The sequence below is a fragment of the Streptopelia decaocto genome, assembly GCF_964273445.1.
Source record: "Streptopelia decaocto genome assembly, chromosome: 4".
In the NCBI taxonomy this organism is placed as follows: Eukaryota; Metazoa; Chordata; class Aves; order Columbiformes; family Columbidae; genus Streptopelia; species Streptopelia decaocto.
Window position 1 is genome coordinate 23,565,330 of NC_138658.1, and position 15,381 is coordinate 23,580,710.

Genomic DNA, 15,381 nt, shown 5'->3' on the forward strand with positions numbered 1-15,381 from the left:
CCTCCTCCGCGGCGCCGAGTGCCCCCTCCCCGCCCGGCTACCAGCGCTGCCTCCTCCTCCTCCCTCCGCTCCTCCTCCTCTTCCCGGCTGGCTGCGGTGGCCGCCGCTCCCGCGGCCCGGCGAGGCCGGCTGAGGAGAGCTGGTGCGTAATGGCGGGCGGCGGCAGCAGCCCCTCAGGCGCCGGCCCGCCGCCCCTTCCCCTCAGCGGGAAGGCAGTGCCCCGGGGGGCTCCTCTCCTCACCCGGACCGGGCCGGCTCGACCGACACGCAGGCGCCATTCTTAGCTCGTTTTTAAATTTATTTTACAATTATCTTAATTCTTATAGTGTGGATTTGGCTTCTCCGCTTTTTCTGACAGAAATCCCTCTCCTCTAGCACCGAAAGCCGGTGTCCTCGCCCATCCATCCACAGCGAAAGCTGCCCCAGCGAGGAGCCGGCGTGAGGGCTGAGGGGAAGGAAACGCAGATCGATGCAGGAGTAAAGAAGCCACGTTGCGGCTGAGGTGCTTTTCCTTAGTTTTCCATCAAGGAAACTCCATTGGATATACCTAGCATCGAACATAAAGAGGATTTGAACATCTGTGCTGGACAGACAATCTCATCCATATGATCCAAGTATCTAAATGCTACTCTTTTCCTAATTAAGCCAGAAGCTCAGTTGAATTCCCAACAGCCAAAGGACTCCTTATCAGCTGGACGAACTGGGGACAGAGCACAGGGGTCACTGCAACCCTGGGGCAAGATTCATCTGTTCAGATCCTCCTGGGAATGGTGCAAAGGTCTGTCCACACACGTGTGACCAGATACCCTTCTGCCTTCTTCCAGTCACTTACAAACTCACCTCCTTCAATACATCAGCTGTTAACAGTCACTTATGCCCTAGCAGTTTTGAGGAATTTTTTAATTTACAAAATCTCATCTGAAGTCTTCACCAAGAGGACTAAATACCAATTTGGAGAATCTGGCTGCAGGGGTGAAAACTGCAAGAAACAATGCACAGACCATCCAAGACCTTTGTGTTTCATGGACAAATTATCACAAGTGCCAGGAACCAGGACCATTACCTCTGCTAGAGGGTGTCTCATTAAATGAAGCTGTGTACTTTGTTGTACTTGAGGACAAATGGAGTAAATGCTGTTTATCTCTGGCAGTTAGCATCAAACATGTAAACCTATGTAACTCTTTTACTGGCTGATACCATTGTTCAGCTGGCAGTGGAAATCATCTCATTTGGGTGGAAGAGGCCTCTGCCTAAGACTCATGCATGCCTGGGATGAGGCTGACTCTAATTCAGCCACAAAGGAGCACTGAGAGAAGACTAAATTGTAACTCCAAACCAACCTTACTTCTACCAACTGAAAAATGAAATCAGCAAGGACAAGTTTATAACCTCCTTGCTGACACAATGCAATGCAATGGTGACTTATTACAGGCTTCTTCTGAGTCCCCAAATTCAGTGTATTAACAGGATCAAGATTTAGTCCAACTCAGGAGAACAGCCTGAGCTGTAATTTGAGCTTGAACAGGGCTGACTGGCCCTTTGCAATGCCTATATTTTCTTCCGTGCAGCATAACCAGTGAAGAATAGGCACTGAGAGAGAACAGATGCACTGTATGCCCCATACTTATATCACAGCAACTGTAATACGATCAGTGGCAGAAGTGCTTAAATGGTCGGTATTCTTGTGTACCTGGAAAAAAATCTTATGCCATGACCATGAGTATCTTTTTTTGTCCCTCCTAACTAAATGCCTGCTTTTCCCCATTTTTTTGGACACAGAGCATTTTAACAACCTCTTTCCCAAACACTGTCTATCTACCAAACTGCTCTTCACAACCTCCTCTTCCCAGGAAAGTAATTGTTGCTGTCTGCTATAGAAAAAAAAAAAACAAACTAGGGTTGTCTGTGGCTGAGGCTGTATGAGATATGTTACAGAACAGAAAGGGAAAATGAGGAGGGTCAAAACATGAGACTATAGATTTCTTACAAGGGATGCCTTTTGAGGGCGCTCACCATGCTCACATCACAGAAAAATGTACGCATGGAAGGAAAAATCCGTATTGAGTTATATTCTGTCACATATCAGACTGAAATAATTTGTGCCTGGAATGAAGGCTGAACTCAAAGTCAATGGGGAGTCTTTGCTACGAAACAACCCAGGTCTGTACCTCAGTCCGTTCAAAGGTAACATGCACATTTCCTTGCACGCCTGAATTTTTACAAGCACGTTCTCCTCAGTTACTGCACCATGCCGGTCTAGAAGCAAAAACACGATACGTGCTACCAGACAGAATTTGGCCCTGTTTGTTATATTTTAATTCTGGACTACAGCAAGGGGAATCACTGATTTCATCAACTTGTTCCTACAGTTATTTCACTTACTGTGCAAGGTACAGTCTGTGAATGGTATATAACAGTTATACTTCACAAAACAAACAAATCTTCTCTCTGTAATTTACGTGTAGGAGGATACTTGCATCTTTCATATGTAAAGGATTAACAAGATCTATCTTAGCCAGCTCTACTGAGTAAGAAAGCTTACAAAGATAGTGCTGTTCCGAATTCCTTATTGGCAGAGGTAAACTTAGTGGGAAGTCACAAAAATCCTCCAGGATGGCAGTGGGAGTTGCAGGGACAGCTGTATACCAGATACAAGTTTGCTGCATGCCAAGTTATATTGCTTTTTTCTTCCTGCTCAGTTGATGCTCATAGCATTCCTATTTATAGTCCCCATGTTTCGGTCAGTTGTCACAGTTCCAAAATAAATAATGGCAAGCTGTAACAATCCATACTGAGTGACACCACACACTTTTTTTATGTTCTCAACATCTCCTCTCTTGCAAAGCTCATAACGGATAACTGCTTATCTTTCTCAGAAAAGGTGCTAGTTAGTAATTACAGTGCTATAATTAGACAAAAGAAAGTATTTACAGTTAATTTTTCTTCCACTTCACAAAGCAACTGTGCACAGGGGATTGCATCAATCATTAAAAACCGTGGAGATATATTTAAAATTCTTTGCCTCCTTTATTAGAAGGTAAGGCGAAACCAATACAGTTGTCTTTCAGTGGTGGAATGCCGCTCAGGTTTCAGGTGAGATACTAGCACAGGTCCATTGCATTTATTTAATAAATCTGGGACAGTAAAGCCACATCTGTTCTGTTTGCACATATTAGCTAGTACCGTAGTGCAGGAAAATCCTGAACTGGAAAGAAATTGCTGCAAGAAAGTGAAAGAAAACGGAGGGAATTTTAGCCTTTTTTAAACATTAGAATATTTTTAACAGAAGAAGAGCACTGTTTTATAAATTTGCACAGCCTAACATTTTCATCATACAAGATCCTTTAACTTCCTTTGAGAAATGTGCTTGCCTCCCTCCTTCCTGGTTGTTTATAACTTTTGGTATTAAATAAGAGGAAGGGTGGAGTTGTGGAGGGTCTAATGTCCCTGTCCTGAGACACTTGAGTTGAATTTGGCTGAAATTTGCAAATTTATTTAAAAAAAACCTCTTTGTCGCATATGTTCTTTAGCAAAATAATGGACTGCTTGTCAGAAGTTAATAAATTAAACAATCCACAAATAGTCCACCATTGAGCTCATAGCATTCGTAAAGCATTAACAGAATCACCGCAGTAGAAACACCAGCAGCCGGATGGAATGACAGTCAGAGAAAGCAGCAGCCAGGGCTGCTACTCCTTTGCCCCCTGGGGCCCAGCAATCCAGCCCCATTTTGGATAAATAGCCTTTCTTCTGCTGTCTGTTGATGTTAGTCACATAGCTGAAGCATATAAACATTTGCATCCCTGTGCTACAGGTCCAGAGTTCAGAGGTGGATGATTTATGAGTAGCTTGCTACAGCTGAACACAATGTGTTTTGGTTTTGTTTTTTCATCTAGGACAAAACCACCGATAAAGCAGCCTTCAATTTAGGAACAAGAAACGAGGATGAGGGGAAGAAGGAGGACAGAGGGTGGTGTGACAACAGCATTCCCAACCCACATCTATAGCTGTAAAAGAAAATACAGCTTGAAAATTTAAGTTCTCAAGGTAATTCCCCTCCCTGCTTCGGATTGTTTGTGCAAAACAGAGTTCTTGCTGCGGAGGTTACAAGCCTAGTCACACATAACTAGTCACATTTAACAGGTGTACAATGCAATATTATTACATTATTTGAAGAATAAAGCATTGATATAAAAGAACACATGCAAAACTGGTTGTAAACAAGCATTACATTGTGCATGCATGTATATGGGAAAGAACAGATAGTTAAAAAGAAAATCAAATAAACTGCATGCTACTTAATATTTAAAGGACATGAAAAATTTACAGCTTGCAGCCATATTCACTAGGTCTAAATTTTTAAGTGCCTGTATGCTAATAATTCTTATGGACTCTCAGTCAAAAAAGGCAAACAGGCAAAGGGCAAACAACAATTTCAGGGCCTCGATTGGGTTCAGACCACCTGAATGTGACCCCGCACACCCAGTGAAAGCAGGAAAGGGAGCAGGTGGTAAAAAAGAAGGTCCAGTTCAGTTGAGGTCATGATGGTTTATGCGGCCTCAGAGTCCCCTGTGATCCCAGGAGTGAATCTGAGAGGATGAGATCACACTCGGAGTGAGGGAAAATGCTGCCATCTGGTGCCCCTGGAGAAATATTTAAAAAAAAAAAAAAGTCTTGGTGGTGTGCTTCACCTGTAGAGGTGTCACTGCTGCCAGTTCAGTTCTACGGACCTCCAGTTGTCCTTTTGTTGTTCGAACGTGCTACTGTTCTGCGTGGCACATCAAAGATTACCTTGAAAGGCATAGGTTGAATCTCAAAACAAACAAGCTGGAAAAGTGCATTTTCTGGTGGTCTGCACAGAAGAAAAATATCATTAAACATTAATGTAGTCTTTAAGGCGTTGAATTTAGGAAAAATGGTTTTAGACAAAGTCCCTTAGGTCTGAGAATAGCATACATATTGTTTATTTTTATGAAGTTCTGCATATTCACACTGAGAGATTGCAAAATGCACTTTTACCACAAATGCTTTATGTACTTATTTTGCTGCTGTGTGTCATAAGAAATTTAGAATCTGTACAGAACATCTGAAAAGGAACCAAGAAACTGCTCTTTGCTATGAGGTTTTGTGAAAAAAATTAACACGGATTTAACGCATTTCTTTTGCAGAACTGACTTTTACCTTGACAGTCACTGAACAGCCTCTAATGCCTGCTATTTTATCCTATGAGCATTTCAGAATATATTTCAGTCAGTACAAGGCAGGAGCCTCAGAGGATACAGGACAAGACACTAAACACAGTTCATTTTTATGTCTCGACTTTTATAGCGGCCTATTTCAGATTGTTGTTGATACAGCCTCAGAGGATGTGCCAACTATGTGCTGAGACGCTCCACAGTGTTAGAATGAGGGAGTGTTATTTTTGTCTAAGATATTTTTATTTTTACAGAAAGCCATAATGGTAGCTTGGAGAGACTGCAATGACCGATCAAATAAAAACCCACGCATTTCTCTATTTTAGATGTAGCAGGGATAAAGATAGCTCTTTCTGTGAACTTACATTTGTTTGTCCCTTGACCAAGGCATGGGAAAAAAAAAAAAAAAAATCTGAGGCCTGCAGGTCAGCTTCCCACTGGAAGAAAACCGAGTGAAGCGGGTTACATATCTCATTTATTTACAAACACATCATTTTTGGAACAAAGCAGTCACAAAACCTCAGGCATGCAATCCACTCTTGCAGATAAGCCAGGTTCCACACCACCATTGATCTCCCAGGATACTCTTATCCAAGAATGCCGTCAAGTTCACCCAATAATCTAAGGATCATACAGTCTGCCAGAGAGTCCTCCAGAGGATTCCTTTGCTGCAGAGCATCAAAGAGAAGAAACATGTTTACAAGCAACGTGATTTGCAAAGCCATAACTAAAGGGGCTTTCTCATAACTGACTTAACATGTACGTTCCCACTTCAACTAAAGCATCTAGATGAAAATTCAGTGCTGATATTCGCTCTTCCAGTGAGCAATTGATGCAACCAAACAAAACCTCTGCAGCACGGGTTTATGTTACGCATACCTGCAGACAACCCAAGTCTGTCATGGCACAGACTTCAGTAGGCACAGAAAATCATGAGACCAAATAAATTTAGAAGACTCTCATTACCTACATCATTAGGGGACTGCTTTTATTCCAGCTAATTAACAGGGAACATATTACTTACAAATATTTATTACTGCTTACTATTTATTATTCTTATTTACCATGCCCTTTGAAAAAAAACAAGCCAGATTAAACCTTTGTCTAAATTACTTGAGTTCTGTGAAGAAACGAAGAGTTACTAGATGAACTATATGAAGCTTGGTGTTGCTTCTGAAAGGCTGTTCCAAAAACCTTACTGTTTCCATGGTAAGATACTTCTTCCATTTAAATCCTACCCTTAAGGTATTTACAGCCTCTCTATACACATCTGTTCCTAAAAACCTAGGTTTCTGTTCAAAATGGAGCTAGATCCTCTTATGACTAGTGTTGCACTGAAAGAACTCAGCGTTCCTTCTTTTTGAAATCATTGAAATTGCTTGCAGGTACATGGAGGAAGTCTGGAGCTTTTAAATGCATATATAGCTTAGTACAGAGAAGGAGTAATTTCTTTGACAGGCCTTTTCCCATGAACAAATCAGGCAACTCAAAGCCCTTCTAATATTATTAACCATGTAATATAAAACTAGTTTTAAGAAACAACAAAAAATCTTGTCAGTGCCCATGGCAGCCTTGTTAACAGATATTTAAATCATCAATCTCTAAGATACAGTCTAGGAGTTGCACTTTTTTTCAAACATAGAAGCATTTTCTGTGCATCCTCTACCTCCAAGTAGAATAACTGTATCACATTCACTAGGTGATTGAAAGACATGTCTAATTAGCCAAAGTTTTGAGTATTCCAAAAGCAACAATAATAACTTTGTGAAGGAGATTGCTGGGTGGCTAAAGGCTACTTCTGAGCACACCATGTAAAAGACGACTGGAAGGAGCCCATGCCTTGTCAGTAGGCTTAAACCCAATATACAGAGTCCACATCTCCACTCTATCATTCTTAGGTGTCTGCATATTGAGAAAAGTGGAAAAATACCAGCTTAAAATAAGCGTGACATCCAGTGTCCAGAGGTGAAATTGTAACAGAGTTAAGCTACAGCCTTGGTATTTTTGTGTGGTCTTGAGGATAACAAAACACAGCTCATATCTATAATCAGAAGTTACCTGGTGCTTTTCAAATGGGAGATGTGTTAGTCTCCGGGCCCATGTTACCACAATACCATGCAATTTTCTTACAAGCCAAATTAGTTTCTTAGAATATTCTACCTATTGGCCTACAATCATCACTCATGGTGCTTGTACATTGGAAAACCTCTACTGCAGGGCTGAGAAATAGTTTTAATAATAACTTGAGTTGTACTCTCCTGGTGTGTCTTAGCTTTTCGATGATTCATGCAGACTGGTACTGATAATTATCAGTCAGCAACACTGTAAATTAGCATATGCTACTTTGAGCATCTAAAAAAAATGACAATTTCTTGAGTCGTAGACGGAAAGAAGCAACTCCTGGCTTTGTACGGTCTCATCATTTTGGTCATCCAGCTTTTGAAAAAAGGTTTTTTGACAGGCAAAAATGAATGCTTAACCAAAAGTTCTGGAAGAAGCCATGTACACATCCCATGGCAAAACTACCACCAGCTCACTACTTGGCTGTCAGCTTCATTTTGCTTTTTATATATATTTTTCATACCTAAATATTGCCTAAAAAAATGCATTGGTCTCTCAATGCCCAATTACAACTGTCAGATGTAAAAATACAGGCTTCTGAAAATGAACTCAAGACCCAGCCACAGAGTCTATAACAGCATCTCTTGAGGCTGAAGAAGTGGTTGCAGCTTCATATAACCCACTTCTGAAATTCAAACTAGCCACATATGTCGGTCAGACAGGACCGGGTTTGAACACTACCTTGCCAGATGTGTATTCACCCCAATGATGTTTGTAGCTAACACATGGATTTATTTTATTGCTAATGGATAACATGTCTAAAAATAAGGTGTGGGTATGAAAGACAGCGGTTTCCCTGCATTATTTTAAGCTTTTTTTTTTTTTTTAATCAGCTGATCAAAAAGCACATAAGCGAGCTTGCATATTCATTTTAATCCCCTCATCTGTTCCCTCACCTCCTTTTCTTCCATCACGTGATCTTTCCTCAAAACACCAGATAGTTTTGTGCATTGTAAGCATTAAGCAACCAAGTGCAAGACTCACTGGAAATTGATGGGCCTCTGACAAAAGACAGTCCTGAGTGTTCCTGCATACTCACTGGCATTGCCTGAGCCACCTTCCTCTCTCAAAACATCCAGCAAAGACTTCTGGAAAATAGTCCTGTCCCACAAACTCCTCCTGCTGCTGTTCCCTCATTTGGAGCATAAATTTTTCCTCTTTGCAGATTAGCTTTCTCTCCCCATCAATTCTTCATCCCCTCTGAAGACAGAAACTGCAAACCTTGCAACTGATTTCTTTTTTTCCACTGCCAGTCAGGCACGGATCAGAAAGCTGTGGGGATATGCTCTTGTCAGTTATCAGCAGGAGAAAATGCTATCACAGCTGAGCAAACAGAGGGAAGTTGCTGCAAAATCTATGTTCTAGAAAGTGGCCAGAGTTTGAAAAAGCATGCTTAGCTGGGTAATAGGAATATTCACTACTTTTGTCTAAACAGTGACATTTTCCAGCAGATGCTACAGGAAGTACATCAAGTTAGAGGAGGAAAGTAATGAACATCATACTTAATTGCTTCTGAAGGTTACAGAGATGGACCTGTGCTTCAGCTGTTCTTCTCCACATCACCTAATGCGAGGTCATGCAAGATTTTTCTTCCTTATTTGAAGGAAAGCAAAACACCACTTTTTTAGGAGAAGAGGACTGCCCTGCTTAGCTCTTCTTGTCAAAGCCAAAGAGGTGATGCGGGCAGAAATAGTTCCCGCAGTAATTCCATTCTCCAGCATCTTCAAGAGGTGCTGATCTTTTGGCTACCCAAAGCCTCAGTCATCCCGCGTAGGGAGGTCTTTGATCTAGCCTTTTCTGTGATTCGTGACACAATACTGAATTGTCACCAAAATAACTCACCTTTGGTCAGAGATAAGGACTGCAGGAAAAAATGTGCCGGACTGCAGCCTCTGTGATTTGCCAGTGATAGATGCTTATCTTCTGATTCCCCTCACCTGGAGATCACAGCTGTTTCTCAAACACACCTGTTACAGAGGTGAGGATAAAACTTCCATGGAAGTGGTCTTTGGCCCAGATTCCACTGCAAAAACAAGTACAAAGGAAAAACAGAAGCAAATTTAAACAAATATTAGGACTAAAGCACAGAATGTCCTGAATTCACAGCAGGATTCATACTAAGAACTGAATTTGTGGCAGACTGGCAGTATTGGATTAATTTAGCTGACTTTAACCTTTATAAATGATGCAACCTTAAACAAGAAACTAGTTAACTGGAAAAAGAAAATCAATATAATTTTAAGTTACAGTATTTGTCTTTTCCTTCATGACTGTCTAAAGACTGGGTGAAGACACAACAAAAAAGCTTAATGTTGCCTCACATACCTCCTAACACTCAAAGAAGTTGCATTTCTCTGACAATTTTCCAGTAGTATAATGGCTTCTAAATTCAAGATGAGATCGTTTTGTCAGCAGGACTCGATGGTATAGCTGTACCTGTTATAGAGGATTGTATTATATGACCTCTGAAAGCTATTCCATTCCCATTTCTGTGTTGCACAAACTGCCCATCAGATTTACCTAAAACTGAAAGGTGACTCAATCTTCCTACCCAGAAATAACTTTGATATTTTTCGCATGAGTGTAAACTCTGGCTTGCACTGTGATGATAAACTCGTTCCTGAGACACCCAAGGAAGATCTCTACCATGTAGGAGTTTCCATCTCTGTTCCTAGAGGCTCACTGAGCAATTCACATGCTTCCCACGTACCACATTTTCCACCATCTGCAGCTTTCACGTGGTTTCCAGATGTCCTGTTGCCACCAGCAGCCATTTGTAAAGCAGCCTCCAGAGTGCAGCTTTCTCACTGTTGCCAGGACCATGCCAACATGGCCACATCGTACCCCAGCACACCAAAACACCATCTTCAACCTCAGCAGCACCTCAGCACCTTCTCACCACCAGCCACAAGGCTAAACTGAGGCCAGACTCACCTTGCTTTAACTGCACAAAGCCACTCAATTTCTGGTTTAGGGTCAGAGCCTGCGTTTCTGCCTTGTGCTGGTCCATTTTGCAAATTCCGACTTTCAGAGCTAATGTCTGCCCTACTCCCCCAACAACCACACACGCAGCACCTGGAGAGACTTTCCTTAATTGCCCTCCAGACTCCCACAGGTGTAGTAGTGGTGGGAGCACCCTGCTGCTGTACACACACTGCAGCTCCTGGCTTTTCCACAGAGCAGAAGTGATTCAGAGCAAGAGGAATTGTGTCTAACAGGCTGAAAAGGGGAATTTTTTTGAGGTATGTTGTGAGGGCAGAGAGCTGCTTGAAAGAGCTAGGTGCAGGGAAAGGGCATGGAGCTCTTTGGGAAGGGAAGTGTTTCAGAAGTTGAGAAACAAAATAGAGATAGCCTTAAGAGGATCATTTGTGTGCTAAAATAGGTCCAGCTGTGCTGGTCAGCTTCAGTTGGGAAATGGCGTGTGCTCCTTCCTGGGGCCAGACACAGCATCAAACAACAGTATAGATCAGGGTAACAGATCTCCGAGTTGGCTGTTTCACACAACTGCTTTCATTTTGGGTCATTTCAATGCATATAGAAAAACCTTAATCTCCTTCTTCCCACACCCCCTCACAAAATACACAAAAGGCTATATTTTTTTTTGGCTCAGTGAACAGCTGAGAAGCAGAAGTGGCCAATTCAGAAAGATGGTCTGCCAGAAGCCGTAAGAGACACTTATTTTCGTGCTATTGTGAAGAAGATGTGACACCTGGATAGAATACTTGATTTTTGAGTTGTTGCACTTAGACAAGTTGTAAGTTAAAAATTTACTTGGTGTTTTAAATAGGCAGTTCTGGGAAAATATTGTCTTTTCTTCAGGGTTAGTTGGTTGATTTGTGAATACAGCTCATTTAGGCATCATGCTCTAGTCTTTCAACTAGATGGGTGCTGGATCAGGTGCTCATGGCTCACGCCTTCAGGGCAGCTGGAACCTGAGTGGCACCTCCAGCACCTAACACCCTGAGGAAAGAAAAAAAAATACAGCCATTTTCAAGCTACTGGCTCCACTTTGATGCAGGTTTTGTTGTTGTTGTTGGTTTGGTTGTGGTGGTTTTTTGTTTGTTTGTTTTACAAAGCCTTTTAGAAGGCCTGCCTGTCACAGTTTTTCACAACTGAACAGGTAGTTCCTGCTGTAGGCTGCAGGTTGCAAGGGGGGAGCTAAACCAACAATAGGAGGAGGGAATTGATATCTTCTCTGAAGCTGCAGGTGGCTGCTTCTGGAAGCAGCTACACAACCCAAACTCCCTCCTCTCATCAATTCTTGCACTGGAAATACCATGCAGTGTTAAAAAATAAATTGCCCTGGGGTTTGTGGAATGAAGGGCCATACTCTAAAGATATTGGGAGGATGTATAGCATCTAGCTTGTTGCTTTCAGTCAGACAGAAGGAGTCCCATTCAATTTGAAGTGCCAAAACATATTCTAATTTGTCAGTTCCAAGCAAAAGTACTGTCTTTCAAAATATTGCATTCAGCTGTCAGTCTCTCAGGATCCATGTGAATGTGTTCCATTTCCAGGTTTCTCCTTGTGTCTTGAAAGTGTTGCTGTAGGGATTTTTGCTGTAGTGTTGTGGTCTGTGTGTGTTGGTGGTGGTGGTTTTTTGCAATAGAAATACTAAAGAACCCTAACAAAGCTATCTTTGCAGCCTATCTGAAAAGGCATACAGGTGTAAAAGAACCCATTTACTAACTGTCAGATAGACAAGGATTAATACTGATAAGGTTGATATTATAATGCATTTTCCACTAAAAATAATTACTGAAACAAGAGTGTGAGAGCCAGCCATAAGCAATGGAGAAGTTGCACAGCATTTATAAAAATCAGTTGCTGTATTAATCCTCAGTAAAACAATAGTTCATCTCCACTCTAAAAGTATACTAGAGCCACAGTCTGAGCAAATGTAGCAGTATTAACCCAACTGTATTCCCACTTAGGTCAAGTTAATTAAGACTTAATTCAAATAGTCATATCACATCCCTGATAAAGAGCAAGTTAAAAACCCCCTTGCACTGAACGCCATCATGTTCCCAAGAGTTCCAGTGTTAGCTCAAGTTAATTATGTTTAAAGTATTTCCTTTGGTGCACTGATGTAAAGATCATCATCTGACCCTATAGAACAAGGGCAGCAAATTAAAGCTTTCCACCACTTACAGCGAAGCCTGCCTTACTATTGCACCCTCCTGGGGGAGTTTGCCTGCCTTAAATTTTAATACAGAAAGACTAAATGGGGAAAAATATCCAAAACCCACACAAACAAAAAAACCCCACTGCATCAAACCCACAAAACAGAACACTGCCACGCACACTACTGCTCACAGTTACTTTCGCTTCCTACCTCTTAAAACTTATTCCAGGGAGGTTTTTAAAGTCCTCACCTTTCAAATACCTGTGTCTGGCAATGGAATGAAAACAAACAAAAACCAAACAAAATCTGCCACCAACAAAAAACCACAACAAAACAACACAAACAAAAACTCCCTGCAACCTTCCTTTATGCTCTCACTCATGGCTCATCACACTGAACTTAAAAGCAGCTGCAAGTCCTCAAGCTGTTAAATCTAGAAAACACATCAGTTGTGTTGCTAGCACCCCCCAAAGATCCTGACAATTTGCAGTCACTGCTTATTTGAACTTAACTAGTGTAACAGCAGCAAGCTCAAAGGCAGCAGCAAATGTCGGTTTTCCTCACTGCCCTGATGGACGTAAGTGCAGACTGGGTGTCCAGTGAGCAGTCACATGTGTGCATCACAACTGCAACTGAACATAAATGCTCACCTGTGGATGTTTTCAAGCACAGAAGTGTGTAAATTTGCTACAGCCCAGTTAAAGACATAATTCCTAAGTGAGGCAATAAAGAAAAAAACCCCAGCGTTTCTTGGACAGTTTTCCTTTTTGTTTGTTTTTAAATGAGCCTTTCAAAAAGGGAAGGGGCAGGAGCAGAAGAGGCTGGATAAAATTTCTCTCAATTAAATCTGTTTTACAAAGAAGCCTTCAAAGATTTTAGCCTAGGAGCATTCAAATTATCAGGCAATCGGGACCTTTTCCACACACTGGGAGCATACAGATCCTCCAGCCACAAAACCAAACCAAACAACCATGAACCAGAAGAGTTTGTCTTAGGTTAGCGTTATTGAATCACTGTAAATAAGTAATCCTTGTGTTGTGTGACTTGCCAAATCTCTATACATATTAAAAAGCAGCATGAAGTACACAAAAGGACCTTGTCTGAGTCTGACAAATGCTCTTTTCTGAACTTGTCCAGTATGTGACTTTCTACAGACTGTAAATTAAAAAAAGCCTTTGAAGCTTTCTCCTAGATATTTACAATTTGTGATCTGGTGGCTAGAGATGATGCCACCTGCAGCAGACAGGCTGTTGTGCTCTACTGCATGCAGGTCTTCACAGAAGAAAGCCCATAAGCAGCACAAGACTACAAGCTATTTATTTTCTTACAGCCTCTGTTCAAAGGGTTGGTGTTATAACACATTCACTCTGTATCAGATGAGATAAGTATGATAAGCTTGATGCTGACAAATTATTTAGAATAATGTAGAATACAAATACCATGTTGTTTTCTAGCCACAGCCTTGCAGGACATTGTCCTCAGTTTGAAGTAAGGTCAAATACACCAACACCTCCAGCCTAGCACTTGTCTTTGGTACCACCCTCACAGAAGCAACATTATCTACCAAGTTTTACAGTGATTTATTAGATTAGCAAAGATCTTTTAGTTCAATGGTTAGTGTAACAGAAGCTTGTGTTCACAATCAGCAACATTTTTGGCCTTAAGAGCTGCTATGAATGTCAGTCTCTGGTCTCATGCCTTCTGTTTCTCTTGGGATAGGAAGTGTTTGTAAACATGTATTTTTGCAATGTGAAATTACTTGGGTTGTGTAATGACTATCATTTGTTAGTTTACAACAGAGCAGGCTGAGGTCAAATTTACAGTCTCCTTTTGAAAGTTCACCTGGCATTAGAAGAGGTGGGGATGCTGCTAGCTGAGGGAAAAGCTTCCCCTCACCTCCATTCACTTCACTGAACAACCTGCCTGGTTTTTGTTTTGCGGCTGAAATCAGCTAGCTGGGGACTGGTTTGGAAACGTATCTTGGCTGGAGAAAGGGGGGTCATTCATGCGTGGGAAAAGCTGATTGGTAACAAAGCATCAGATGGCTTTGAGCCCAAGCTGAAAACCTAAACTTTTCCTTTCTGTTTACTAAGTGTATTTAGCCTTGGAGTTCTGTCAATTACATGGGGGCAATTTGGTCACTTCGCTTAAGTGTCTGAGTATAAAAGCCCATAGGAGAAAAATCCATCAAGGTAAACCAAAGCCTTTCAGATCAACATGATGTGTTCTGATTTAGCCTATTCCAGTTAATGTGGAAGCTGGAGTCAGCAGTCTTTACTGCATCTTTGGGAAGCTGTATCCTCAAAATGCATTTAAGGTTACTTTTGCTCAGACGCACAGAAAGGTTGTGAGGGATTTAAATAACAAAATCCAGATTTGTGCTCTCCGGGATTCCCATTTGGCTGCTAACTAACCTGAACTAACCTGGAGGTTTATTGAAAACATAAATGCCTATGCACTTTCAAATTAAAGCTCCCCAGGTTCACAAATTTCTGTTTCTGAGTCTCCCTCAGCCTGAGGATTAACCTGCAGCTCTGTGCTCATCCCCAAAACATCAAGCCCAAATGCACAGCCCTTTGTGTCCCCTCCTCTGGAGGAGCTATGCATGCAGCATCTGCTGATGCCAGCTTTTTCCAGAAGGGAGTAGAAAAGCGTGTTCGCTGTTTTCTGTGCCCAGCACAGAAATGGCACTGGGTGCTGGGACTGAGACCTACAGCTTTGGATGTGAATGCCTTATGGTCTTTAGGATAACTAGACATCTGTTTTCCTTCTCAGTCAATCTCTGCATTGAAGGTTTCTGCTACAAACAGCCACCAAAGGAGATAAGGAGGGTCTCATTCCTGACATGCACAGAGGCACAGCTTAAGGACAGCAAGGAAATTGAGCTCTGAGGTAAGCAACTACTTTCCCACTCAAGTACACTGGAGTAGACACAGAGGG

At 41.7% G+C, this 15,381-nt stretch overlaps 1 long non-coding RNA gene across 1 annotated transcript; it reads left to right on the top strand.

Moving 5' to 3' along the window:
• The first annotated feature begins 116 nt into the window (after positions 1 to 116).
• LOC309438619 lies at positions 117 to 15,333 on the top strand. Its single transcript, XR_014183829.1, has 3 exons — positions 117 to 2,184; positions 3,897 to 4,047; positions 15,217 to 15,333. It is a non-coding gene; the product is annotated as an uncharacterized lncRNA (long non-coding RNA).
• Positions 15,334 to 15,381: the final 48 nt, after the last annotated feature.